Raw genomic sequence first — 22,551 nt, 5'->3', positions numbered from 1 at the left:
CAAAGTGCACTTTTATAAATTTTACAAAGTAAGGTATACAAATTTAATTTAAAATGAATACGAAAAAGTACCTTGGATTTATTTTATGTAATGTACATTTTGTTATAATTTAAAAACATTATCTTTCATCTAGCAATTAATGATATAGATATAAAATTTTCAATGATTTTCTTTTTAAAGTGCAACAATGGACTTGGTTTTGCGATAATTCAAGAAGTCTCCGTCGCGGTTTATTTGAAATAAATTTAACTATGTTTGCTTATTTTAATGCAAACATGTGATTATGCTTCAATGAATAAGATATATGTGCATATTTACACACACACACGCGCGCGCGCGTCTGTAAAGTAAGCAGTTTGTTCCAAACAAAAATATCTTCTGTTGGTCGTTCACTTCTTTGCGAGTTTTTGCTACTGTTCTGGTAGCAGATATTATTGTGTGTAGGTATATATATATATATATATATATATATATATATATATATACACTGGAAGGGTACCCGGCATTGCCCGGTCGTTAAATACACTTTGATATGATATTTTGATTAATGTGGATTTCGTATTTATTATTATATTACGATAATAAATACTAAATCCGCAATTATCAAAATACCATATTTAAGCGTATTGTTGCTTGTATACATTCTAATGAAATAAGCATCTCCTTTCTTCTTACAACAAAATTAGATTACTTAAACGAAGTTATTAATTATCGTTTTGTACTTTTTGCGAAAATTAGCGAGATTTCATATTTACATTTGACTGTAGCGTTTGTTCTTTAACCTAACTCAATTTTGGAGATAATTATGCAATTTTTAGTTTTAAAAAAATTAGTACATTTCTTTTTAAATGCTGTATCTGAAGACTTTAACTCACTAGTTATCTTTGAAATAATCCCAGAAAAAAATGATATTTATCTTTCCAGAGATTTTTAAATTTGATTTATTCAACCGAAAAATTTAAGTGAATTTTTTTTTGAATCGCTGTTACAACACTTTTTTACTGTAATTTTTGTTAACACGTAAATGTATTTTTTTTTCCTTTTAGAGATTATCTTTGGGGTTTTATCTCTCAAACATAATCAACATTTTATCGTGAACTAAAAAAATAATTCTGATAAGTCTCTTTTAAGAAATATAGTCGTGATCTTCTACAGACTATTTTGTACATACTTGACACGCACGCACACACACACACACACACACACACACACACACATATATATATATACATGTAGCTGAGCATAGATATGTTTATACAAGGAATAAAGAAAAGAGGCATGATTATATATATATATATGTGTGTGTGTGTGTGTATGTGTGTGTGTACGTTAGTATATGCGTTTATATAGACAACAAAGACATGTATATACGTATGCATTTATACGGGTACGTTTCTTACACCTGTGTTTATGCAATGGTGCCACCTTTCTTACTGCCATCTTGAAAAAATAAAACATTAAAATCAAAATCAAAATGATGAATATAATAATAAAAAAAGACAAAACGCCCCCTCCCTGAAAGATGAATAAAGCTAGAATTCTAAATTTGTTTCTTCACTTCGAAAATGTATATCTGAAATGACAAAGCGCCCAAGTCGAAAGTTGATCGTCTCCTACTTCATTTGAACGCCGACTTCAACACTGTAACGCTTCTTGTTCTTAACAATCGACGACGGCCCATGGGCAAGAACCACTTCTGAAAAATCATGAGTTAGTTCTCCCAGTGTCTTCACAATTTTTTCATATTTTTTCTTTTTCTTTTCTTTTTTTTTTTTGGACAAAGTAAAGAGCACAAAGAATCAATCGATCCCTTTAGACATTCCTTTTTTGTTTTCATTTTTTGTTGTTGTCTGGACATGAGCTGATTGTCGGAACGCACCTGTACTGTCAGGGTTGGTCTAGCCAAGATGTCAGCTATGCGGGCAAGTGGGTTGGGAGGAGCGGACAGAGAGAGGGAAATATGGTTGTAGTATCCTCTTTTTCCTTGCTCTTTGCAACCCTATCCCCTGTATGGCATCATGGATGGACACTGCCTCAGGGGACATAATGGACCCCCTTTAGACCTTGAATGTAGAGCTGCCGTCTGTTGAGAGAGCATGAGTGCACTTACAAGGCTTTCGGGAGAACTTCTTTCCGCGCATATTTCCATTGTGCGGAAACGGAGTTCCATATTAAGTATTTCTCGATAATTCTTCAGAGGAAAACAGAGTCCGATTTAGTGGGAATGGTAGCACAAAAGTCATTGTTAAAGAAATAGGAAGCAAGATTAACCTGTTGGGTGTGGCGGATGAGGATGGAAAATTGGAGAAGATGAGAAAGTCAAGGAAATAAAGAATGGATGATGAAAAAGCAGAAAGATAATGGGTTCATAAAGAGATAAATAAACGTATGTGAAAATGTGAATGTATGCCTTTCGGAATTTTTGAGATGAGGATTGATTATTTGGATTATTTGGATTATTCGGACTACTGTTCTCATCTTGAGTGTTATTTTTACAACGTTTTGGTCGATGTAAGCTGCAACAGGTGTATCTTGTCGAAGTTGGGAATCTTTCTGTCAAACTCGGGAATCTTTCCGTCAAACTCGGGAATCTTTCCGTCAAACTCGGGAATCTTTCCGTCAAACTCGGGAATCTTTCCGTCAAACTCGGGAATCTTTCCGTCAAACTCGGGAATCTTTCCGTCAAACTCGGGAATCTTTTCGTCAAACTCGGGAGTCTTTCCGTCAAACTCGGGAGTCTTTCCGTCAAACTCGGGAGTCTTTCCGTCAAACTCGGGAATCTTTCTGTTAAACTCGGGAATCTTTCTGTTAAACTCGGGAATCTTTCTGTTAAACTTGCGAATTTGCACAGAATTTCAAACGGAACCGTTTATTTAATCTTGTTCCATCATCCATGACTTGGTAAAAGTCCAGAACGAGAGCATGCTATGTCGCTGTGAATAAAATAATGTTCTGTTCAAAATTCCGTGCAGATTCCCAAGTCTGACAAGATTCACTTGAAGAAGCTCGAAGGTTACATAGACTGAAATATTATAAAAATAACACTAAAGCAAAGAACAGTAGTCTGAAAAATCCACTTAATATGATGAATCTATATTTTATAATGATGATGATGATGATGATAAAGATGCAAAAGGGGCATCATCATCATTTGTTATTGCATTCCAGCTTATAATTGATTAGCACCGAATGTTTTAATCGATTACTAAAAATCTTTGCAATACAACACTGGTTCCCCTTCAACGTAAATACTCCCGACTAACCTGAAGCAGCAAAATCCTACCCTTTCACTGGTGAAATTCATAGATGCTGGAAAGTCTTCTATTCTAATAGTTTCTTCCTTCGGATTGCTAGACTTTGGAATTCCCTCTCTATATCCTGTTTCCCTAACTGTACTAACATGCAGAAGTTTAAATATAATGTGAACAGAAATTTTGCTGCTCACTTCTCTACATAGTACGCCTGTAGACATGATCCCAAATAGTAGCCCACTACGTTCCAAGTGGTTTGTTGAATAGGAATAACAAAAAATATTATGCAACACTAAATACAGTTTTCACTCACAGGGATTACGTCTTTTACCCCACCCCCTGCGGATAGCGAAAACCCACGAATATTGGATATGAGGTTAACCTGGACACTCACCAAAAAACTGGAAAGAAAGCTAGATGGAATGTATACCCGTATGCTATGAACAGTGCTAAATATATCTTCACAAGATCATTCCATGAAGCAGCAACTTTATGGCAACCTACCTGCCATCTCTACTACCATTAGGGAGCGACATATACGATTTACTGGTCAGTGCAAGTGGAACATGCAAGAGCTGGTGAGAAATCTATTGCTGTGAACTCCACGGCGCGGGTGTATGAATATAGGACGACCTAGATCCACGTGTATCTAGCAAATTCCACATGCACCAACTGTGATCCTGAAGGTCTGAGGCAGGTGATGGAAGACAGTGAAGTCTGGAGAGAGAGAGAGAGAGAGAGAGAGAGAGAGAAAGAGAGAGAGACAGACAGACGGACAGACAGACAGACAGTCATATTGGTCATAGATGGATGAGGTTATATACAATACTAAATGATCCCCAAACATTTTCTAGAGAAACTCTTACTCATTAATACAGTAATAATGTAGTAATATTGTATGCAGTTATGTTTTTATCTAAAGTATTAATGATAATGCAAACACATTTTTATTTTGAACTGCAACGATATTTTAATCAAAAAAGGAGGGAGGTGACGGTGGTCAAGTGATTAACGACACGGACTAGCGATCTAGGTGTTCCAAGTTTGAATCTTACTCGTTCAATATTTTCACGAAAATCATGATATAATTGCAAAAAAATATCTTCTGTGATTTTAATGATAACAATTTCCAGGAAAATCTGAAATGTAATATTTCAATATAAGCATCAGCGTAAGAATTTTTTTTTTTAATCTTAAAAGTAAAATAAATCGAAAAGAATTGAGGTCCTGGGCCACTAAAAAAATTGATTCAAATAAAATGGAATAATTTCTACTAACGATAAATTTAAAGAATCATGAGTGGACAGAACAGCGAAAAAATAAAATGTTAGTTTGAAACTTTCACTAATAAAAATTTTTTCCTTTCAACTCCGAATTCTGTTTAATCAGTTCGTGCAGAATGTTGGCAACCTTCACGTGGTACCTCTTGGAAGTATTCAATGTCTTACTAGAAATAATTCTGACTAGAAAAATATCGGGGAAACTAATGGCAACAATACAAGTTTCAGAATCATACGATATAATGAGGATGATAAATTAAAAAGAAATATGAGGACAGTAACAGTGCAAAACATAGTTACTCAACTGAATCTAAAATTTACCCGCTATATTCCAAACAAACTCTCCAGATCTAGCAGGAAAAACGCTAAATTAGCAACACTGTTTACCGAGCATTTGTTTTTATGACTTTACTAGCCTGGGTGACCGGCGTTGCCTGGATGTTTGGAGGTGGGTGTTGAGCAAAAAAAAAAAAAAAGAAAAAAAAGTGGTTGTAGGCAAACAGGCTCGAACCCGCACCGCGAAGGAGGGAAAGAATGTGAACAACAAAACGTGACGTCTTTGCAGTTGCGTCTATCGCAAAAGCGGAAGTGTCGAAGGTTTAAATTAAGGCTAATCAATCGAACAGAGGGGGATGACTTTCGAAAATATCGACGAAGAAAGCAACCCCTCCTTGTAGGAAAGTGCCCAGTTGAGAGTGAAGGAATGAATGTTTTTAGCTAATTTTTCAAAAGGTCGAGCTTCTAAACGATACCAATCGTGTGAAAATCCGTCGCCTTTCTCGAAAGTTTTAGGCATACATACATACATACATACATACATACATACATACATACATTTAAACAGACAGGTAAGATTTATATTATTGACTAACGGGGGTACCCGGCGTTGCCTGGGTGTGGTGAGGTGTTATAGGCGTAAATCAAAACAAAATGGAACATAAAGAATAAGCGAAGGTATTAACCCTGTTTAAATATTGTAACCTTTTTAAATCAGACAAACCGCAAAAAAAAAAATTAGTGAACGTGATGCAAAATTAAAAAAACGAAAAAGAAATGGCATGAATCAACCTGTTTAAATGTTAAAACTTCTTTTTAAAAAAATCGGAAAAACAAAAACAAAAAACAAAAAAAAACAGTGAACGTGATAAAAAAAAAATATTAAAAACAACGACCGAAAAAACGGCAGAAATAATCCTGTTTCAATATTAACACTTTAAAAATCGAAAATAAAAGATAGCTCGAACGTGCAATTTTAAAATAACGATGCTGTCACTATAACGACTGGTTTATCATCGCGTGAGCGAAGTTAGATCGTTTCTTTTTATATTTGGACTAATTCAAGAAAGAACGTTTTTTACGCATGCGTGTTTGGGTAAATTGTCATGAAGGAAGGATTTTTTGCTACCCCTCCCTCTAGATAAGTGCCTAATTGAGAATGAAGGAATTAATGTATTTTAGCCAATTTTTCAATATTTGTCGTCCGAAGGGTCGAGCGTCATAACGATACCAATCCCGTGAAAATCCGTCACCTGTATCGAAAGTTTTAGGCAGACATACAAACATACATACATACATTAAACAGATTTTTGTCCTTTATATTATAGACTAGCCTGGATACCTGACGTTGCCCGGCTGTTTTTAGGTGTGTGTTGAGCAAAAAATAAAAATAAAATAGTTGTAGTAGGCAGGCAGGCTCGAACACGTGACGCAAAGGCGGAAAAGAAAGTGAAAGTGTGTGCAAGGGTGTTGATTGAGCAAAAAAGAAAAGGAAAATTGCAAGCACAAAAAAAAAAGTGGTAGTAGGCAAGCAGGCTCGAACCTGTACCGCGAAGGAGGAAAAGAAAGTAAAAAAAGGTAATATAAAAAAAACGTTTCGCGTTAGCTGCTGCGCCCATTGCTAAAGCGGAAGTGACGTAGGTTCAAATTAAGGCTACACAATCAAAAAGAGGCGAGTACTTCCGAAAATATTGGAGAAAAAAAGCGACCCCTCCCTGTAGAAAAGTGCCCAATTGAGTGTGAAGGAATTAATGTTTTTGGCCAATTTTTTTTTATATTTGTCGTCCAAACGCTCAAGCTTCAAAATGATATCAATGAAAATCCGTTCCATCAGTCGAAAGTTTTTGCGAGACATACATACATACATTCATAAATACATTTAAACAGACAGGTGATATTTATATTATAGACTAGCCTGGGTGCCCGCCGTTGCCCGGGTTTGTGTAGGTGTGTGTTGAGCAAAAACAAAAAAAAAAGAAAAACAGTTGTAGTAGGCAGGCAGCCTGGAACCCGTGATGCGAAGGTGGAAAAGAAAGTGAAGATGTATGTAAGGGTATTGTTGGACAAAAAAGAAAAAATTGCGAGCACAAAAAATAGTGGTAGTAGGAAGGCAGGCTCGAACCCGTACCACAAAGAAGGAAAAGAAAGTAAAAAAGGTAATATAAAAAAAACGTGAAGCGTTAGCTGCTGCATCCATTGTCAAATTGGAGGTGACATAGGTTCAAATTAAGGCTAGACAATCGAAAAGAGGCAATAACTTTCGAAAATATCGGCGAAAAAAGTGACCCCTCCCTGTAGAAAAGTGCCCAGTTGAGGATGAAATAATTAATGTTATTGTTCAATATTTCGATATTTGTTGTCTGAAGGGTTTAGCTTCTAAATTATACCAATGAAAATCCGTTGCCTCTGTCGAAAGTTTTTGCGAGATATACATACATACATACATACATTCATAAATACATTTAAACAGACAGGTGAGATTTATATTATAGATGATGATGCTAGCCTGGTATACCAGCATACGATGCGATCGAGTTAAGAGCTTAACCCATGAATATGCTGGACTGCAAATAGGAAACTGAACAAGTGATAGTTCTTAAAAATTATATTTATTACAAAAGATTAACTGTATGATATTTCGAGGATTCATTTATATATATATATATATATATATATATATATATAAGCGGGGGTGCCCGGCGTTGCCTGGGTGTTTGGAGGTGTAAAAGAAAAAAAAATTTGGTAGGGATGTAGGAGCGAACCTGAAGCCTTGAGGTGAAGTCGGAAAAAAACCCCTGATAACTTACCACAACGCTAATATGGCATAGAGCTGAGGAAAGTTGAGATTAAACGGTTAAAAAAGCAAGTGCTTAAACGAACGTCAACGTCTGGTGTTCTAGGTCAAACATCATGACATAGAGAAATGAAATCACAGAGCGAATTTTGTAACATAAAAGTCCCTGAAATAAAAGATAGAGACGACCTCGTTTCGTAAATCGGAGATATTATAATCTAGCGAGTATATAAAAAGTTGTAAGAATGAGCGACCCCCCCTCCTGAGCACCCTACCGAAAAAAGCCCTTGCCGGACATACAAAAAAAAATGCACACACACACACAAACATGCACACATTTTCGCTTTTATGTTATAGACTAACAGGGGTGCCCGACGTTGCCTGGGTGTTTGTAGGTGTAAATAAAAAAGTTTTGGTAGGGAGGTAGGCTTGAACCCGAAGCCTCGAGTCTAAGGCGGAAAAAAAGTGCAACACGTTACCACGACGTTAAGCGGGCAGAGAAGTGTGAATGGGTGAAATTAAACGTTTAAAAAAGCAGGTGGTCAGACAAACGTTAATGTGTGATTTTCTAGGTCAAACATCGCGCCATAGAAAAATGAATTTTCACTTTTATATTATTCTAGTGGGGGTACCCGGCGTTGTCCGGGTGTTTGGAGGTGTGTGTGCTCGGGCGAGGTGTAAATCAAAACATAAGAATAAGCGAAGTAAAAAAACACAAAAAAAACTAACGTAAGGCAAACGAACGATGTTAAATGTAAAAATTAGAAAACAAAAAAGAAAACAGAAAAACGAACGTTAAAAAATCTGAAAAATACCCCCCCCCCAAAAAAAAAAATCACGTGAAAAATGGCTTGGGGGTACCCGGTGTTGCCCATGGTTTTTGGGTGTGTGTGGTCAGGCGGCGATGAGGGGTGTTAATGAAAACCTAAAACAGAAAAACGAACGTTAAAAAATCTGAAAAACACGTGAAAAATGGCTTAAATAACCGTGCTTCAATATTAAAATTTAAAAAGTCGAAAAAAAAACAAAACAAAAACACGTCTCACACCACGATTCGAACCCAAAACGTTTAGATAATGAGGCCGCGCTCTAAGCAATTGACTAAGCCGACGTCGCCAAAATTGTGTCGCTTTTTAAAATATTTAAAGTAAATCAGGTTATGACGTCGTATGACGCATGCGTAGAAGCGAATTCGTCATGAGAAGGGGTTTTTTGCTGACCCCCCCCCACTGTAGAAAAGTGATTATTTCAGGGTGAAAAAATTAACGTTTTTGGCAAATTTTTCAATATTTGTCGGGCGAAGGTTGGAAGTTTTAAATGATACCGATCTGGTGAAAATCCGTGACTCGGGTCAAAAGTTTTTGCAAGACATACAAACACACATTTTCGCTTTCATATATATAGATATATCAATGAGGGTTGGTTATGATGACTACTTTCCAATATTGATTTTTACTTTTTTACTCTTTTTCACCCCAAATTAGACATATTGCAACTTGGACGTTAGGGGCTATTGTTTGGGATCATATTTAACAGGGAACTGTGAGGAGTTGAGTAGCGAGATGTTTGTTCACATTACATTTAAACTTCCACATGTCAGTGGAGTCAGGAAATAGGGAGAAAAATCCAAAGCCTAGCAGTACAGGGCTTTCCAACTTTCTTAGTGTTACCAATATAATTAGTAAATGTAATGTTTGAAAAACACTCCAATCTTTGTGACAAACTAATACAGATGTTACTGAATTATTCATCTGGCCTTATTAAAAGGACCAGGGATGCTAACGAATGAAATTAAAAAAAATCTATACTCTATTTAATGTGTATCTATCTGGGGATGAAATTTAAAACAAAGCCCTATACAAATAGTGAATGAAATTTACCTTGAGTAAAACTTTATGATGAATCCAACGGTGATATCATCATTTCCTGATGCTATCAAATCAGGCTGTCTGAAGATATCGGGTTCCTGACCTAAAATGCACCAAACATTGATATTCCCCCCCCCCACACCCTTTCCCTTTGCAAAACTCAAACATGTTCGGCAAAATAAACACTTTTTCTCTAACATAAAAAACTTGAAGCGTAAAAGCTTTGACCAAAATGACTGAACCCAAAAAACGTTTATATGCCTTAAAACAAAACAACCAAACTAAGCACTATGAATAAATACTTGAAGATATAAACAACTTGAGGGGGAAAAAAGGAAATAGTAATCATTAAGGCTAGGACAACAGCATATTCTTTTCATTGTTTTGACTCACGAGTGTGTATCCGTTGATATCTTATATGCTTTTATAGAGTGATGTGGTTCTCTGTTTATTACCCGTGTCTGTGTCGGATACATACTCGAGAGTCAAAACAATGAAAAGAATATGCTGTTGTCATAACCTTAGTAATCAAACACCAAGGATGGTTTATAACGAGGAAAATTTTTGTTTGAATAGGTTAATAACGCATACAGAAATATGTTGGCAAGTTGAAATGCAAAATGTTCATTTTTTTATTATGTCTGCGCATGTGCAGATTCCTTCATTGCTTGAAGTAGTTTAATTTTGAATCTTTCTTATCTATCTGGTGGTAGCTCAAACAGTAGCGAACGTGGTTGGAACGCTAAATGCTTTCGCTTCAATTTAGCTGATGGCACTCAAGTCATTTTTTTAAACTTTTGAAATCAGTACTATATATTAGGTACAATATAATATTCAATAGAGAATTGGTTCTGTAATAATACGAAATCTGCATGAAATAAAATATATGTAAGCGTATTTTAATACTGGACAAGGCTGGGATGCTCCGCTAGTTAATTATAAAATTTGTAGGATTCCTTAAAAATTACCTTCAATCAAACAACGTACAAAATCAAAACTTTATAAAATTATCTTATTAATCGTTTTTTTTTATTTTAACTTTTTTTCATCCCAAACAAGGCATATTGACATTTGGGACGTTAGTAGTTATTTTGGAGGATTGTGTCTAACAGAGTACTGTGGGGAGTTGAGCAGCAAGATATTTGCTCACATTACATTTAAACTTCTGCTGTTTAGCACAGTAAGGAAGCAAGAAACAGGGAGCGAATTTTAAAGTCTAACAAGGAAGAAAGCTTTCTAACATCTTGAGACTTTTATAATGAAGAGGTGTGATTTTGCTGCTTGTCGGGTTAGTCAGGGGTATGTACGTCGATGGAACACACGTGCTAAAAATTCATCAGAACATTCCATTAAACTATTTGCAAAACAGGCACAGGGGTGCGACATTGTGGCGATGGGACAGAGGTAGGAGCTTTGCTGACAGTGCAGGACCTATTAGATTTGAAACTCATTTTTGCACCCTAGGAAGGAAAAATTAGTGGTAGATTCACCAGCTCAGATGTGGCAACAATACTCCATGCATGGATGAATAGTGGATTTGTAAAGATATAGGATACTGTCTGGTGCAATTAATTTTCTAGTATGGTAGCCCACCTTCTTTGGAGCAGCCTTGACAATGTTCTCAATGAAATCGTTTCAAATCAATTTTGGATACAACTTTATCGCCATATAAATTTTTCAGTCCTCTAAACTTTCGAATGTTTGCACTGTATGGAATTTAATTGGAGATTTTGAATTAGAAATTTTGATAAAGATAAAGGAGTGATTATTTTCCCCATTACGTCCAAGTGGCTTTCTTTGGGATGAATAAGAGTAAAAAATATGAAAAAAAAAAATCAAAAGCACATTATTTTACAAATGAGTTAGAACACGCGGACGTAAATGTGTACAAAGAAAAATACTATAAAAAGAGTGTGGGCACAGACCAACGACCATGTTCGAGATATGAGAGGCGTTCAAGAGGACAGAGGTCAGAGAGAAAGAACACAATCACATTTTCTTCCTTAAAGTACCCGGAAATAATGCTCTTGTTTATAAAAAAAGGATTCGAGTTATAACTTGTTTTATATTCCTGCTACAACGTGTGTAATGTTACAAATGTATGCGCAGCCAAAGACAGACTTGTAAATTTGTCGATTGTTTGCGTAGATTCAGTTATAAGTCAATGGCAAAGAAGTCTCCAAAACTTGATTCTCCTCAATCAGAAAGTTCTTTTTTGAAATGGTACGGCCACGTAGAATGGCCGTGCGTCAGAAGACAAGAATAGCTGTCAACTTGGAGAGTGTATCATTTCATATTCCGTCTTTCAGTTATAGAATTGGCTTGATGCCCCAAGAGTTTCGGTGGCTTTCTTGAAAACATCTTTCGCTTTTTATCTGCAGTTACTTTCTTTTGACCAAGTGATGCTGACAAAAATATAAGCATATCTGATTTTGGGATGAAGATAATGGTAGATTGTGATTAGTGACCGGTTGCATAGATGCAATGAACAGACTTGGTTAAACAGATCAATCAAGCAAGAGAGGCAAATGATAAATCATGACAGATTGATGCATCAGCACGCATACACACACATACACACGCATACACATGTATGTATGTATGTATGTATGTATGTATGTGAACTGATAGAAAGACAGTTCTGATACTTATATTCCAGGTACTTTATCAGTTCATAATGGATAGTAAGCTTGTCCTATAAATCTTTATTTCCGCATATGAAGGGTCAATCCTCATACTTATACTCTTATACCAAAATTAAATTCTCTCTATTCATATAAAGTTAGAATTCTTTTTAATTTTTTAACAAAGGGGGGGGGGGTCACTGCTTATCAAGGTCCAAAGGCCACTCAAGGATAAGAGTTAATGGTGGTCATTGAGACACCACTGTGATGACTAGTAGTGGTGGAAATTGGATTAAATTTTATTTAACAAAGCCGCACAGCAAGAACTTGTTTACATCAGATTTGAAAATGGTCCTGTTGCAGTCAGTTGGAAAGCAGTGCTGCGGCATAGAGTTCCACAGGCGAACAGTTCTAGGAAAGAAACTTTGTTCATGAATTTTGCAATTAGTTTTAGAGACAGACAGATAGATAGTCAGGAAAATAGTTGAAAGTTGTTGTAGCTTGACAAGTGTTTGTTGCAAATGTTTTACAGGGAGAGGGGATCATAGACAGAAGCTCAGTCGAGCACCTGCCATGAAAATAATGAAAAAACAAACGTAGACTTGCAACATGTTAGAAAAAGGTAGTAAGGAGGAGAAAAAGGCATTGCCTTCATGATTTTGAAGCCGGTTTGAACCCTTTCATGCAGGAAAAGGTGCTCTCAGCAACTCCTGGCCATACGTGGCAACAATTCTCCATCTTTTTTTTTTTTTTACATAGGCATCACCACATTATCAAGGCCCAGAGGCCACTCAAGGATAAGGGTTAAAGAGTGTACAGTAGAAATTGGACAATATAGTAATCATTAGTAATGAAAATTTGGTAAATTTGATAACTTATATGGAACGGCTCATCAAGAACTTATTTACTTTAGACTTGAACACAACCATATTGTAGTCAGCTGGAAAGCAGGAAAACGGAAGACAATTCCACAGGCGTGCAGTTCTAAGAAAGAAGCTTTGTTCATGGAATCTACGTTTAGGTTTAGGTACAGATAAAGAGTGGGGGGAATTATTGATAGTGTTTACAGCTAGACGAGTGTTTCTTGTGAAAGTTTGGCGAGCGGGGACCATAGATTGAAGCTCAGTCGAACACTTTCCATGAAAATAACGATACATCAGAGACAAACTCGCAACATCTCTTCTGTGAGATAGAGGTTGCAAGGAGGAGAAAAGGACATCTCCTACGAGGCTACGAAGTCTATTTTGAACTCTATCAAGGCAGGACAAGTCCTTTCTAGCAGCTCCTGCCCAGATGTGGCAACAGTATTCCATCCTTGGACGTACCTGGCTCTTATATAGATAGAGAATAGCATCAGCAGTGAGATATTTACCGGATCGATAGAAAGATCCCACCATTTTTCCAGCGGCCTTGGCAACAGATTTGATGTACGTGTTCCATTTAAGATCAGGAGTAATGGTGAAGCCCAGAAGCTTGTCAAAACTTGAGGCCTCCTGAAGACAAGAGCCATTCATTTCAATTGATGCCAAATGTGGATTAGAATGTTGATGATGTAAAGAGAGAAGCTTGGTTTTAGATGCATTAAAAGTAACCAGCCACTCCTTTCCCCATTGTACTACGTGCTCAAGATCAGAGGAGAGAGAATTGGAGAGAACTTGGTCGTTTACTGTCTTAGATGTGCTACCATAAATGGTAGTGTCGTCAGCATAAATGTCTACAAATGATCTTAGGATGTATTGACCTTTTATACGGACAGCGGATTGCATGAAGAGTGAGATAGCTTCTGGAGCGGTGTATATATTGGTATGTACAAGATTTAATCCTAAACATGTTAATCCAACATCATGGATTTCGGAACACAGATGCTAAGCGTATGGGTTCATAATGTGATCTATATTTAGATCAATTTAGTTTTATTGAAAGGGGAAAAAGAAGAGGTTGGAGATCATCGTGAATTTTTAATAAATATTTCTCAAAGTACAGTTTTTAAAGGATTTTAGAGGGCATAGTATGGGTATAATTTCCCATCAGTATGCACTAATAAAGCAAACTTTCTGAATTTCAATATTTTTTCTTAAAATCCATTTTAAATTTTAGACATTTTATAGAATCCAAATCTTGTAATAGATTTTGATCAAAATTAGAATAAGGATTCTAGGTTTAGTATCATTATATCATGATTTTAAGCTTTGTAAAAAAGGCATATCAGCGGTGCAAAACTGTCTTCAATTAATTTTATCCGTCCTGGGACGGGTATTATTCTAGTTCGTTATGAACAAGTAGAGAAGTCAATATAACTTAATTACAGAAAAAATGTTTATAAATAAAAATATTAAATTGGCTTATTTGTTAAGAGTACTAAGATAAGAGAACTTTATATACATCTACACTTTTATATAAAAGTCACTGTGTGTGTAAATAGTGTATCTATGTATTGCAACCTGTAACATATTGCATTCAATTGTATTTCTTTCTCTCTCTCTCTCTCTTTCTATATATATATATATATATAGATAATATATATACACTCACACACTCACACACACACACACACACACACGAGGGTCATTCAAAAAGTATAGCCTCCTTCCTGTTTTAACTCAGTTTTAAGTAGAAGAGCTACTAAAGCTCGAGTGGTACTATGAAAACGAACGACCTTTTGTTCTCCAGAATTTATTTTCTACATAGTCACCACCATTCTTAATGCACTTTTGCCAGTGATAAACGATGGCTGTGCATGAGCGTCTGGAGATGGCTTTATCATACAAGCGTCGTACCAAAAGTAAAGCCACCTATTATTTTTGTTTTAAATTAAAAAGTTGAAGAGCTGCAAAGACGGGAGTTGTACCATTAAAACGAGCAACCTTTTGTACTTCAGCATTTATTTTCTACATAACCACTACCATTCTCAATGCACTTTTGCCAGGAATTCAATAGCACATCTCTGTGTTACTTTCTTAGCATCTCACACAATCAATATCTGCAACAGAGAGATGGAGCTTTCAGGTTACGAATACATAAGTTCAGTCATCATAACAATGCAAGTTGCAATCGTTCTGATCTATACGGGCAGAATAAAAAAATAGGAGACGTTACATTTGGAACGCCCTTATATATATATATATATATATATATATATATATATATATATATATATATATATATACTGGTGAGGTGCATATCAATCAGGAAAAAAAAGAAAGAATCACTCATAATTTCAGTCTTTTTAAAAATTATTATACTTTAAGTACTTTTGTTAAGTTTTATATTTAACACTTTTTAAATCATAATTCAGGCGAATGCCTCTATTTTCTGCAGTGCCTTGCACGTGTTTCGCTATCATAATGTAAAATATTGTCCTTGTACAGTTCGTTAGAGACGAACAGATATCAGTAAGAACAATCATCACAGAGTTTAAAAGGAAGGACGGAAATTCAAAAACTTCACCCACTTTAAAGATGATATTCAGAGAAAAGCCCCCCCCCCCGCCAAAAGAAAGACATGTATCAGTTCTGAAACTGCTATATTTGATTTTGGAATAAAAGCTAGAAACATAGATTCATGCTTTCAAAACGTGGACGATACTCAAGTAACTTTTAAAAAGTAAATGATGTTGAGTTTTTGTGTATCTTACATTGGGCATGAGCGACGTATACTGTTTGGAACATAAAAGCGAAATATCTCCATTCTTAAAAACATTCCTAGTCACAATAAGTATTTTTTAAAAGAAATTAAAGTAAAAATACACGGTTTTCTTGCAAAGAACATAATAGAAGGAAGAAGACAAATCGACTAGATAGAATCAAATATCGATTTCTCTAATGCGGTGCTATGTAAGTGAAAGTTGTGAATCTATGTAACTTTTCTTTGTATATTGGATAAACATAGGACTCAAAACAGAAGACTTTGTACATATGATGTGCTCAATATCTTTCAGATAGATTTTTTATAAAAATAACTAACTACCCGCCCATCGTTGTCCAGTTGTACAATATGTTTAAACATGATATTTTAATTTTATAAATTTATTGTTATCTATCTTCCTATTAGCATTTGAGCTATCACCTTTGAAGGAGGCTTTTCAAAGGCGTAATAGTTTTTCAAATTAGCCTCCAGGCGTGTTGATAACTGGTCTCCATGCATTCCAATATAATGCAACCTTAATCACAAAGCATTTGATGTATCTGAGTGGTTTATTGTTGATATTGAGAAATTTATACCCTGCAAAATATTGCTAGCGAGACAGAACAGCCAGCCTTGATATACACTGGAATATTCTGAAGCTACGAGGGGCGTGCAATAAATAATGCTCCTGACCCACTTCCCATAGCAGTAGAACAACGAAACTTGCCACAGTTATTCTTTCTCTACATAGGAACCACCAAGAGTTATGCATTTCTTCCATCGTTTGATGCAGCTCTGGAGACCGTTTCTGTAGAACACCCCAGATTGGTCCTTCAAACACGACATAACCTCAGAAATCAAGGCTGCATCATCTGGGAAACGCTTTCCTTTCAAAAACAACTTCATGGCTGGGAAGAGGTGAAAGTCAGACGGTGCAAGATCAGGAGAGTAGGGAGAATGGGGAAGGATTTCATAACCACACGCCCGTGCTTCTGATTTGGCGACATGTGAGTTGTGGACCGGAGTGTTGTCATGCAGGAGGAGGGTACCTTTACTGATCTTGCCCCGCCTCTTAATTTTGATAGCTTCTCTTAATTTCCTCAAAAGTCAAGCATAATAGGCTCCTGTAATTGTGGTACCCTTCGCCAGGAAATCTGTCATCACTACTCTGTCCTGGTCTCAGAAGACTGTGAGCATGAATTTGCCAGTGGAGGGCTGCACCCTTGCCTTCTTTGGAGGTGGTGAGTCCAAATGCTTCCACTGCATTGACTGGGCTTTGGTCTCTGAATCATAGTGATGGACCCAGGTTTCATCCTGTGTAATCAGTAATTTGAAAAACTTTGACTCATCTTCTTGGCACATCTCCAAATTCATCCTCAAGCACTCGACGTATTCTCGCTTCTGTAATGGTGTGAGCAACATAGGAGTCCATCTGACAGACACCTTATGCATATGCAAATGGCTATGAATGATAGTTTTCACAGACCCTGTACTAATCTTGACATCTTAAGCTATTTGGCGAATAGTAATGCGCCGATCTTCCAAAATGGCAGCCTCAACTTGATGGATACATGCCTCATCAATGGCAGAAGGAGGGAGGATGACCAGGTCTGGGAGCTGTTTCCATAGACTTCCGGCCATGTTTGAATTCACGATGCCAGCGTTTTACAAGGTCATATGATGTGGCATTATCACAATAAGTTTCTTTCATTTCATCAGAAGTCTCCTGTGGTGTGCGTCCTTTCAAATACAAAAACCGGATCACTGCTCGACATTCAACAGGCTCCATTTTACACCTGACTCAGTTCAAACACCTGTAAAACAGAAACCACAATTAGTTCAAAGATGTAATTTGCCACATAACCCGTAGAGATATGAATCATTGCACATGCAAAATTTGAGCTAGATAAGACAACTGGAAGTGGGTCAGAGGCATTATTTATTGCACGCCCCTCGTATTGCCCAAAGAAACCATTATTTCAATTGCTTTCAACAAAATAGATACCTCTAAACTTGTTGCATTATTGAATATATATATATGATTTTCTAGTTTGCACTTTTCAAATGCTTGCGAAATTATATACTCTGATAATTTTTGGTGTTGTTCTCAAAATCAACACATAAATTTTTACGACATACAAATAGATTTACAGCTCACTGATGGCCATTGACATGAGAGAGAGCGAGAGAGAGATGGAACAGAACAAGTATGTTTAGCTGTACGCATGTGTGTGTGTGTGGTAGGCGACGGCGGAAAATGTCATCACGTTTCGAATGTTGGCCTTCTCTTTTCTTCTCTCTGGTTGTTTATGTTTTCAACCGGCATTCCTGAAATGTTAATATTTAAAATATTTAATTGTTCTTTATTTTGTGTTGCGCAATTCTAGCTTCCTGACTTGGAATGTAAGTCTTTCTTTGTTTTCGATGATAATTACAGTTCAAGTCATTTTTATAGGACACAAGAATGTAAATCCAGGTTCACCTGAAATGTACGTCTGTGCACAGCTCCGATTTTATTGGCATCGCCCTGGCTCAAAATTCAACAAACCAACATATAAGTATAAAAACTTTTGTCAAAATGACTGGATTCAGCATTTTCAAATGGTATTCTCCCTGGTACAGGCATTGACGGATATGGCTCTCCATCCATCTCTCGCCCTCGACCTATTCGTTATAGGCATTTCCTATCATTTTTGATATTGCTCAGATGTTCAAACTGTCAACGTATGTTTCTCACTGTTGTCCTCTGCTTTCTTACCGAGCAAGATGCTTTGGTTCAGAATTCCATTCACACTATTTTTCGAATAAAGAGTGATGTGTTGCCACATCTTTCTTTGCAATTGTACAGACAGTGGGCTACAGTTTCTTCTGTCCAAGCAGTACCAATAGTGGGTGATTGTCCTGACCACGGTTTTACTAAATATGTACGACCAAATTATTACCGATCATTGTACGACTGACTGCTCCTGCTGTTTGTCATATAGAAACAGCGCGTAAAGGTGCTTGAATCAGCAGCAGCTAAATCGGACATTTAGTCGTGTCGAATTTTGATCGTACATAAGGAGGTTTACTAAAATTGTACGACTAAATAATGTACGCTTATTTGCTCCGGCTGCTGTTTTGCTATTAAAACAACTTTTACACGAAAGTCTATTTTTGGCAAATATATTTTTAGATTCATATAAAAAGCATTCAATTTTTTTATATTATTTTTTCCAATTTCCGTTAAAAAATCTTAGTAACAAAATAAACAAGTTTATTTTTGGATTAGTCGTGGCTGGGTTTTATTTTATTTAATATTCTCTCTTAAGTAAGAAAGTTGTTGATATAATACCCTAGCTCGCCACAAGAAAATAATGAAACGAATGGAATTGAAGGAAACAAAGACTTAATTGATGGATAAGATAAAGGTGTCGTTTATTTACTGTTAAAAAAATGAATGTTTTAGATATAACATGTGTTCATGTCCACGTTCGGGTGTAACCATCGTTTGTTGCGGGACTGGTGGTGTAGAAAGAAAAAAGAAATGTGTGTTTATCTCAAGTTCGGGTCACTATCGTTTGTTCGCGCGTGGGAAGAGAAGTGAGTAACGTAGTGAAAAATGGGAATGATAGTCCAACGTGTAGACAAAGAAAAGGATAGAAGGTTGACATCAGTTAGCAGTCAGCTACGCGAAGGTGTTCTCAGGGACCAGTAGTAGATAGAGAGAGAAAGAGTGAGAATGTGTACGTACGGTCTGTTAGCTTTTTACCCCACATAGTAGCAAGTGGTGTGAGGTACGCGCCTCCCGAAAGGGAGGCGACTGTTCGTCGAACCTCTCAGCCCGAGAGCTGGTCCTAAAAGAAAGAAGCCGCTTATTGCTCTTTGTTTTATACTTGTTACCGGTGGTCTTTTGCGCATGTGTGGATTTCCATTGAAAGGAAGTGACGTCGTCCTTGTGTGCGTACGTGTGCGCGTGTGTGAGTACATGTGTGTACGTTAGCGTGTGTGTGTATATATACACGTGAACGTGAGTGTATGTACGCGAACGTGAATATATGTACGTGTGTGGACGTGGGCGCGTATGTTTGTGTGCGCGTGTGTATGCGACAAATAATAAAGCTTGAAATGTGAACGCATGTTTTTGTGAGAGACTAAGAAAGGTTCGCGCAAAGTAAACAAAATAGAAATACAACTATTTATGTGTTGCGAGATATATAATTTTTTTTATAAATTTTCGTTTCAAATTTTTAGAATATAATTTGTGTTAAAAAAATCGAAGTTAAAGAAAAAAGTCACATCGGTTTATTTAAGATTTAGTTTGAACCTTTTTACTTTAGTTTAATTTAAAAAAAAAAACAACAACAAAAACTAGCAGTAGTCGATAATATAAATTAAAAAATGTTTTAAAAATTATTTCCTTTGCTTTATTTTGGTCAATGTGCGCTGCTTATCCAACCTACATAGTTTGTTTATTCCGAAAGCCGTGGAGGTGGGGTAATTTCGAAAGGCATTTTCTTATTTTCAACCTCCCTACAACTTTCGGAATAAACACCCTTTGCAGGTTGGATAGGCAGCGCACACTGACCTTTTTTCTGAGAAATGAATCAGATTCGCGTTATCCCACAACGGAACTAAATGCAATATTATCTAACGAAGAAAAAAAGAAAAGAAAAAATCGAAAATATTATTTGTTAAATAATAGTTATTTACTTAACTCCCCGTGAGAGCTATTAGACACTAATGTTTTAAAAGTGGGGAAAACTAGTTCCCCCAAAAGAGGCACACGGGATTGGAAGCATTACTTCAGTCTTCAGAGATATATTCTACTTTTAAAAAAAAATCCATTGTTACATTGTTATTGTGTTACAAAATTCAAATTAAAAAAAAATGTCATTGTAAAATTGAATTAAAAAATACAAAAAAGCTCCCGACCGAAAGTTGTGACTAAATTCGTTTTGTGTTTATTTCAATAATAAAGAAATAAACTTATTTATTTATTAATTTTACAAAGATATTTTTTAAAAGTTGCCCACTGGGTAGAAAAAAGTCCCAATCTTTAAGAATTTGACAAAAATAAGTCGTTTTATTGTTTATTTGAATAAGTTTTTTTTTTTTTTTTTTTTGCGTCGCTAACGCAAAAAAAACAAACTTATTAAAATAAACAATAAAACGACTTAGTAGATCGCTCGTGTAAGAGGGAATATTCAATAAAAGTCGGGAGTTTTTTTTTTAGTAAATATCTTTATAGATATGGACTTAAAAACATTTGCCAAAAATAATTTCTCGAAACTTTTGAGTAAATTCGTTGATTGTTTTACGATATTTTATGCTGCTGGACCCAGTCGATCACCTGCGTCGAAGTTGCTTTAATCAGCAGCAGCAGTGGCAATTTAGTCGTACAATGATCGTACATCATTTTTAGTCGTACATATTTAGTAAAACACTCCTGACCATTATATCTTTTGCTCAGCACAACGAAATACGACACATTTGAAAAAGAAATAATTCCGTTCAGGGGAGCAGAATTATTTCAGTTTATTTCTGTATTACATCAGTCTCCTGCTTGCGTTACCCTGATCGGGGGGGGGGGGCTAAAGTGGGTTCTCAACCTTGCCCAAAGGTCTCTCACAGACTAGCGGAGGGAAGGAGGTGTCTTATTGTTCCTTTGAGAGTAATGCTGTCCCGCTATCCATTAAAAAAAACAAAAAAAAAAAAAAAAAAAAAAAAAAACAGGCTCCTTCAGTCTGGACAGACTAAGGATACCCACGAAGGGTTGCCTGCGCATGAAATTTTTGTGGCAGGAAGTGCACAATCTCTCCTGAGACGACATTGTTAAATACCAGTGGCAAGTGAAGCACGACTGGAAACAAATGCTGAGATAAACGGAAAGCACATACAGCGCCTAGAATTCCCAAATGGTCACCCATCTGATACTAACTAGGCTCAACGTTGCTTGACTTCGGTGATCTGACGAGAACCGGTGTGTCAACGCGATTATGCCGTACCTAATTATGCTGCTATCCATTAAATTATCTGAAAAGGGTTGATAAAGTAAAACAAAACAAGCAAACCATATGTTGTGTAAAAACATTTTTTTATTTGAATTGACGTGTGCAGAAGGGGACATTTGAAAGACTGGTCACAGACGAGTATTTCATAGAGTATGTACGAAGTGCCGTCAATAAGTTTCCGGAGTTTTGTTGGAATTTTTTTTTTTGTACAAATAATGGTGCATCCCCCCTGTTTACATTTATTATTGTTTATCTGGTTCTTATATATGATTTTTTGTATTTTTTATCCATTATGATTTTTAGTTTCGTATATTTTCGGTTTGTACGAAACTCCCTTTAATTTGGAGAAAAGGGAAATGCTAGCTCTGTGGTGACGTCACGAGCCCAGCGCGTATTTCGTGCTCTTTTGAAATTCTGCTGACGTGGAGAGTAAACGTGTTCATTGCCCGGCGCTGAAAATGGAATTTTGAAGAGCCTCCTTCAAAGAAGAAAACCCGGCAAGAAATTAATACCTGGCTGTGACGAGACAGACTTCTGAAAATTAACTACATGGCTGCGGTTTTGCGTGTATTTATTTTACAAGGAGTGGAATTTAAAGAAAATACCTTTTTACGTGACAAGGAATTATGGAATTTCCTATCCGGACAAGCGACGAGGTCTTGCTCCTGTAATACATGTGTGTCTCTACGGTTTATATGCAACATGGAGGGAAGGAAAATTCTAAAAGGACTTTAAACAAAAAAAAAAAAAAGAAAAAGGCGCGTGCCTGACTGGCTTTCAATTGTGAGTACGCTCCTACAATTAATTTCATATGCGAGTGTGATTAGGAGATACTACTATT

At 36.3% G+C, this 22,551-nt stretch overlaps 1 pseudogene; it reads right to left on the bottom strand.

Moving 5' to 3' along the window:
* Positions 1-21,589: 21,589 nt before the first annotated feature.
* LOC145277341 (5S ribosomal RNA) lies at positions 21,590-21,706 on the bottom strand (annotated as a pseudogene).
* Positions 21,707-22,551: the final 845 nt, after the last annotated feature.

This window comes from Euprymna scolopes, chromosome 5 (genome assembly GCF_053919585.1).
Source record: "Euprymna scolopes isolate OS-2025 chromosome 5, ASM5391958v1, whole genome shotgun sequence".
Classification (NCBI taxonomy): Eukaryota; Metazoa; Mollusca; class Cephalopoda; order Sepiida; family Sepiolidae; genus Euprymna; species Euprymna scolopes.
The sequence above is the reverse complement of the archived record's forward strand: the minus strand, read 5'-3'. Positions and strand labels throughout refer to the sequence as shown.